A 7,406-nucleotide genomic window follows, 5' to 3' on the forward strand; every position below is an offset into this window, starting at 1 on the left:
GCACGCCGCACCTTGGAGCACACTTCGGAGCGCTCCTTGGTGCGCACCATGGTGCCCACCAGGGCGCGCAACCCCGCCGAAGGTGCACGCGAGGTGCGCACCCGGGGCAAACCGGGCTCCGACTTCGTGCACGCCGCACCTTGGAGCACACTTCGGAGCGCTCCTTGGTGCGCACCATGGTGCCCACCAGGGCGCGCAACCCCGCCGAAGGTGCACGCGAGGTGCGCACCCGGGGCAAACCGGGCTCCGACTTCGTGCACGCCATGGTGCGCACCGCGGCGAAGGTGCGCACCCGGGGCAAACCGGGCTCCGACTTCGTGCACGCCGCACCTTGGAGCACACTTCGGAGCGCTCCTTGGTGCGCACCAGGGCGCGCAACCCAGCCGAGGTGCCCACCCCGGCGAAGGTGCACGCGAGGTGCGTACCCGGGGCAAACCGGGCTCCGACTTCGTGCACGCCGCACCTTGGAGCACACTTCGGAGCGCTCCTTGGTGCGCACCATGGTGCCCACCAGGCCGCGCAACCCAGCCAAGGTGTGCGCACCAAGGTGCACGCGAGGTGCGCACCCGGGGCAAACCGGGGTCCGACTTCGTGCACGCCGCACCTTGGAGCACACATCGGGGCGCTCCCGGGTTCGCACCGGCGTTGCGCACCGTGGTGGGCACCTCGGAGCACACCAAGGTGGGCAGCGAGGTGCGCACCTTTGATGCGATGCCTTCACTAATTTCCATAAAAGGCAAAAAAAAAACGAGATTTTAAAATTTCCGTTTTGAAAGATAGTGAGAAAAAGGGAATGCTGGTGCCATCTTGAGCCCGCCCTGGTGCGCAGCCCAGCCAAGGTGTGCGCACCAAGGTGCCCACCCTGGCGAAGGTGCGCGCCCGGGCAATTAACCCAACTTCCAACTTCGCGCGCGCCAGGGTGGGAGCGCACCCAACAACCGGGCCTGGGAAGAGCCAATGCGAGAAACCCCACCAAACGCTCTGACAAAAAAAGAGGGGGCGCTCCAGTAACCCCGCTTCGGAGCGCACCCTGGGCAAACCCAGCCAAGGTGCCCACCCCGGCCAAGGTGCAGGCGAGGTGCGCACCCGGGGCAAACCGGGCTCCGACAACGTGCACGCCGCACCTTGGAGCACACTTCGTAGCGCTCCCGGGTGCGCACCTCAGAGCACACCAAGGTGGGCAGCGAGGTGCGCACCTTTGATGCGCTGCCTTCACTAATTTCCAGAAAAGGCAAAAAAAAAAGGAGATTTTAAAATTTCCGTTTTGAAAGATAGTGAAAAAAACGGAACGCGCGTGCCATCTTGAGCCCGCCCTGGTGCGCAGCCCAGGTAAGGTGCCCACCCTGGCAAAGGTGCGCACCCGGGCAATTAACCCTACTTCCGACTTCGTGCGCGCCAGGGTGGCAACCGGGCCTCGGAAGAGCCAATGCGAGAAACCCCACCAAACGCTCCGACAAAAAAAGAGGCGGCGCTCCAATAACCCCGCTTCGGAGCGCAGCCGGGGCAAACCCAGCCAAGGTGCCCACCCCGACGAAGGTGCACGCGAGGTGCGCACCCGGGGCAAACCGGGCTCCGACAACGTGCACGCAGCACCTTGGAGCACACTTCGAAGCACTCCCGGGTGCCCACCGGCGTTGCGCACCGTGGTGGGCAGCGAGGTGCGCACCTTTGATGCGCTGCCTTCACTAATTTCCAGAAAAAGGCAAAAAAAAATGAGATTTTAAAATTTCCGTTTTGAAAGATAGTGAAAAAAAAGGAACGCGGGTGCCATCTTGAGCCCGCCCTGGTGCGCAGCCCAGGCAAGGCATGCGCACCAAGGTGCCCACCCGAGGTGCACACCCGGGGCAAACCGGGCTCCGACTTCGTGCAGGCCGCACCTTGGAGCACACTTCGGAGCGCTCCTTGGTGCGCACCATGGTGCCCACCAGGGCGCGCAACCCAGCCAAGGTCTGCACACTAAGGTGCCCACCCCGGCGAAGGTGCACGCGAGGTGCGCACCCGGGGCAAACCGGGCTCCGACTTCGTGCACGCCATGGTGCCCACCGCGGCGAAGGTGCACGCGAGGTGCGCACCCGGGGCAAACCGGGCTCCGACTTCGTGCACGCCGCACCTTGGAGCACACTTCGGAGCGCTCCTTGGTGCGCACCATGGTGCCCACCAGGGCGCGCAACCCAGCCAAGGTGTGCGCACCAAGGTGCACGCGAGGTGCGCACCCGGGGCAAACCGGGGTCCGACTTCGTGCACGCCGCACCTTGGAGCACACATCGGAGCGCTCCCAGGTTCGCACCAGCGTTGCGCACCTTTGATGCGCTGCCTTCACTAATTTCCAGAAAAGGCAAAAAAAAACGATATTTTAAAATTTCCGTTCTGAAAGATAGTGAAAAAAACGGAACGCGGGTGCCATCTTGAGCCCTTCCTGGTGCGCAGCCCAGGCAAGTTGTGCGCACCAAGGTGCCCACCCTGGCGGAGGTGCGCGCCCGGGGCAAACCGGGCTCCGACTTCGTGCACTGCATGGTGCCCACCAAGGCGCGCAACCCAGCCAAGGTGCCCACCGCAGCGAAGGTGCACGCGAGGTGCACACCCGGGGCAAACCGGGCTCCGACTTCGTGCACGCCGCACCTTGGAGCACACTTCAGAGCGCTCCTTGGTGCGCACCAGGGCGCGCAACCCAGCCGAGGTGCCCACCCCGGCGAAGGTGCACGCGAGGTGCGCACCCGGGGCAAACCGGGCTCCGACTTCGTGCACGCCATGGTGCCCACCGCGGCGAAGGTGCGCACCCGGGGCAAACCGGGCTCCGACTTCGTGCACGCCGCACCTTGGAGCACACTTCGGAGCGCTCCTTGGTGCGCACCATGGTGCCCACCAGGCCGCGCAACCCAGCCAAGGTGTGCGCACCAAGGTGCACGCGAGGTGCGCACCCGGGGCAAACCGGGGTCCGACTTCGTGCACGCCGCACCTTGGAGCACACATCGGGGCGCTCCCGGGTTCGCACCGGCGTTGCGCACCGTGGTGGGCACCTCGGAGCACACCAAGGTGGGCAGCGAGGTGCGCACCTTTGATGCGATGCCTTCACTAATTTCCATAAAAGGCAAAAAAAAAACGAGATTTTAAAATTTCCGTTTTGAAAGATAGTGAGAAAAAGGGAATGCTGGTGCCATCTTGAGCCCGCCCTGGTGCGCAGCCCAGCCAAGGTTTGCGCACCAAGGTGCCCACCCTGGCGAAGGTGCGCGCCCGGGCAATTAACCCAACTTCCAACTTCGCGCGCGCCAGGGTGGGAGCGCACCCAACAACCGGGCCTGGGAAGAGCCAATGCGAGAAACCCCACCAAACTCTCTGACAAAAAAAGAGGGGGCGCTCCAGTAACCCCGCTTCGGAGCGCACCCTGGGCAAACCCAGCCAAGGTGCCCACCCCGGCCAAGGTGCAGGCGAGGTGCGCACCCGGGGCAAACCGGGCTCCGACAACGTGCACGCCGCACCTTGGAGCACACTTCGTAGCGCTCCCGGGTGCGCACCTCAGAGCACACCAAGGTGGGCAGCGAGGTGCGCACCTTTGATGCGCTGCCTTCACTAATTTCCAGAAAAGGCAAAAAAAAAAGGAGATTTTAAAATTTCCGTTTTGAAAGATAGTGAAAAAAACGGAACGCGCGTGCCATCTTGAGCCCGCCCTGGTGCGCAGCCCAGGTAAGGTGCCACCCTGGCAAAGGTGCGCACCCGGGCAATTAACCCTACTTCCGACTTCGTGCGCGCCAGGGTGGCAACCGGGCCTCGGAAGAGCCAATGCGAGAAACCCCACCAAACGCTCCGACAAAAAAAGAGGCGGCGCTCCAATAACCCCGCTTCGGAGCGCAGCCGGGGCAAACCAAGCCAAGGTGCCCACCCCGACGAAGGTGCACGCGAGGTGCGCACCCGGGGCAAACCGGGCTCCGACAACGTGCACGCAGCACCTTGGAGCACACTTCGAAGCACTCCCGGGTGCCCACCGGCGTTGCGCACCGTGGTGGGCAGCGAGGTGCGCACCTTTGATGCGCTGCCTTCACTAATTTCCAGAAAAAGGCAAAAAAAAATGAGATTTTAAAATTTCCGTTTTGAAAGATAGTGAAAAAAAAGGAACGCGGGTGCCATCTTGAGCCCGCCCTGGTGCGCAGCCCAGGCAAGGCATGCGCACCAAGGTGCCCACCCGAGGTGCACACCCGGGGCAAACCGGGCTCCGACTTCGTGCAGGCCGCACCTTGGAGCACACTTCGGAGCGCTCCTTGGTGCGCACCATGGTGCCCACCAGGGCGCACCCGAGGCAAACCGGGCTCCGACTTCGTGCACGCCGCACCTTGGAGCACACATCGGAGCGCTCCCAGGTTCGCACCAGCGTTGCGCACCTTTGATGCGCTGCCTTCACTAATTTCCAGAAAAGGCAAAAAAAAACGATATTTTAAAATTTCCGTTCTGAAAGATAGTGAAAAAAACGGAACGCGGGTGCCATCTTGAGCCCTTCCTGATGCGCAGCCCAGGCAAGTTGTGCGCACCAAGGTGCCCACCCTGGCGGAGGTGCGCGCCCGGGGCAAACCGGGCTCCGACTTCGTGCACTGCATGGTGCCCACCAAGGCGCGCAACCCAGCCAAGGTGCCCACCGCAGCGAAGGTGCACGCGAGGTGCGCACCCGAGGTGCACACCCGGGGCAAACCGGGCTCCGACTTCGTGCACGCCGCACCTTGGAGCACACTTCAGAGCGCTCCTTGGTACGCACCAGGGCGCGCAACCCAGCCAAGGTGCTCACCCCGGCGAAGGTGCACGCGAGGTGCGCACCCGGGGCAAACCGGGCTCGGACTTCGTGCACGCCGCACCTTGGAGCACACATCGGAGCGCTCCCGGGTTCGCACCAGCATTGCGCACCTTTGATGCGCTGCCTTCACTAATTTCCAGAAAAGGCAAAAAAAAGAAAAAAATGAGATTTTAAAATTTCCGTTTTGAAAGATAGTGAAAAAAACGGAACGCGGGTGCCATCTTGAGCCCGCCCTGGTGTGCAGCCCAGGCAAGTTGTGCGCACCAAGGCACCCACCCTGGCCAAGGTGGGTCACGGGGTGGGTCCTAGGGTGGGTAACGGGGTGGGTACTAAGGTGCGTGCCAAGGTGGGTCATAGGGTGGGTGCCAAGGTGGGCACCAGGGTGGGTGTGCACCAACCCTAGCCAGGGTAGGTCACGGGGTGGTTGTCGGGGTGGGCGTCAAGGAGCCAAGGTGGGTGGCAAGTAGCCAAGTTGCGTGCCAAGGTGGGTGTCGGGGTGGGTGCCAAGGATCCAAGGTGGGTGCCAAGGAACCAAGGTGGGTGTCTGGGTGGGTGCCGAGGTGGGAGCCAGGGTGGGTCCCAAGGTGAGTGCAAAGGTGGGTGCCAGGGTCAAGGTGAGTGCCAATGTGGGTTCCAAGGTGCCAGGGTCAGGGTGAGTGCCAATGTGGGTTCAAAGGTGCTAAGTTGGGTGCGAGGTTGGGTGCGAGGGTGGGTGGGTGCCAAGGTGTGCTAGGTGGAAGCCCGGGTGGGTCGGCATCCCATGGGTGTCGAGTTGGGTGCCTGATGGGTGCTTCTTGTCAAGTTTTAGTCGTCGGGACTCATTTCGAGCCTTAGAGGTCGTTTCTTGTCCGGTTGCCCTGTCTTCGACCTGGGAACCCAATTTTGGTCCTCGGGTCCCATTTTTTTTTGTCTCGCATCCCACTTTTGGCCTGTGGCCTTTTCGGGGTCGATTCTCGTTTTGGGCATCAGAGCATGTTTCTTCTCCTAAAACCCAATATTTGTTTATTAAGTCTCGGAACACATTTTTGTTCTCGTGGACCCATCATGGGTCTTGGAACGCATTTGTGGTCCTTGGGTCCCATTTTGCATCCCGAAACTTGTGTTTTGGTGCTTGATCCCTATTTTGGGTGCCCACCTTGCACCAAGTGCGCACCCGGGGCAAACCGAGCGCCTTGGTGCACCGGGGCAAGATCGAGCGTGCACCCGAGGCGCCCCGAACATGCACCAAGGTGCACTCGGCCCACATGTGAGCGCAGGTCGTTGCGCCCGAGGTGGTGTGTGGGCACCGCGTTGCAGACGGGACACTGCACGCACACGACGCCCCCTCCAGGTGCACGCACGTAGGCCGGGCCGGGTGCACACCCGACGCCCTAGCAAGGTGCGCGCACCCGGGCAGGGCTCACACTTGGCGAACGGGGCGCACTTCGCGAGGGAGGGTGTGCACCTCGACGGGGGTGGGTGGCCGGGGTGGATTCGCACGTGGGTCGCGGTTTGCTAAGTACACACTGCGACAAGCTCATAACGGGTGCGATCATACCAGCGTTAGTGCACCGGATCCCATCAGAACTCCGCAGTTAAGCGCGCTTGGGCCGGAGTAGTACTGGGATGGGTGACCTCCCGGGAAGTCCCGGTGTTGCACCCTTTTTTAGTTTTTCGCCGGGCGTCGCAATGCTATTTGAATAAACCTTTTGCCCGTTTGCGTTCTCGTCGGGGCCGGGCCGGGCCGGGGTGCGCTGCCCGCACTACCGCGCGCGCGGGGGCGACACCGAGCGCGCACCCGAGGCGCCCCGAGCACACAGGCCACGGTGCAACCCGGGCGTTGTGCGCGCACCCCGGTGCGCCCGAGGTGCTGCGCGCGCACCCAGGTGAAATCGGTGTGCACCTCGGCCAGTGCGCGCTCGGTCGAGTCGCGCACGTTGGCCAAGGTGCACGGTGATGTTTCTTACTCTAAGGTTCCGCACCAGACGCCCGGGATAGGTGAGCGAAGCTGGGCGGGGCCGGGTGCGCGGCCGGGGCAGGTGCACGCAGCTGGAGAGAGCTTTGGAGCACACTTCGGAGCGCACCAATGATGCGCTCCATTCAAAAGTTTCCTGAAAAGGCAAAAAAAGTTGAGATTATAGAATTTCCCACTTGAGAGATTGTAAAAAAAAAAAATTTAAAATGAAGGAAACGCGGGTGCCAAGGTGTGCGCAGCCCAGCCAAGGTGTGCGCACCAAGGCGCCCACCCTGGCGAAGGTGCACGCAAGGTGCGCACCCGAGGCAAACCGGACAATTAACCCAACTTTCGACTTCGCGCGCACCTTGGAGCGCACTTCGGAGCGCTCCTTGGTGCGCACCAATCTTGGGCACCTCGGAGTGCACCATGGCGCCCACCAAGGTGCGCACCCGGGGCAAACCGAGCTCCGACTTCGTGCGCACCTTGGAGCGCACGAAAGGTGCGCACCATGGCGCCCACCAAGGTGCGCAGCCCAGCCAAGGCGTGCGCATCAAGGTGCGCACCCTGGCGAAGGTGCGCACCCGGGGCAAACCGAGCTCCGACTTCGTGCGCACCTTGGAGCGCACAAAAGGTGCGCAACCCAGCCAAGGTGTGCGCACCCCGGTCAAACCGAGCTCCGAATCGTGCGCACCA

General features: G+C 62.6%; 1 non-coding gene across 1 annotated transcript; it reads left to right on the forward strand.

The window, feature by feature from the left end:
• The first annotated feature begins 6,300 nt into the window (after positions 1-6,300).
• LOC131872359 (5S ribosomal RNA) lies at positions 6,301-6,419 on the forward strand. The gene has a single exon (XR_009370514.1). It is a non-coding gene; the product is annotated as a 5S ribosomal RNA (ribosomal RNA).
• The last annotated feature ends 987 nt before the right edge of the window (positions 6,420-7,406 follow it).

The sequence above is a fragment of the Cryptomeria japonica genome, unplaced genomic scaffold (genome assembly GCF_030272615.1).
Source record: "Cryptomeria japonica unplaced genomic scaffold, Sugi_1.0 HiC_scaffold_573, whole genome shotgun sequence".
NCBI classification, from domain to species: Eukaryota; Viridiplantae; Streptophyta; class Pinopsida; order Cupressales; family Cupressaceae; genus Cryptomeria; species Cryptomeria japonica.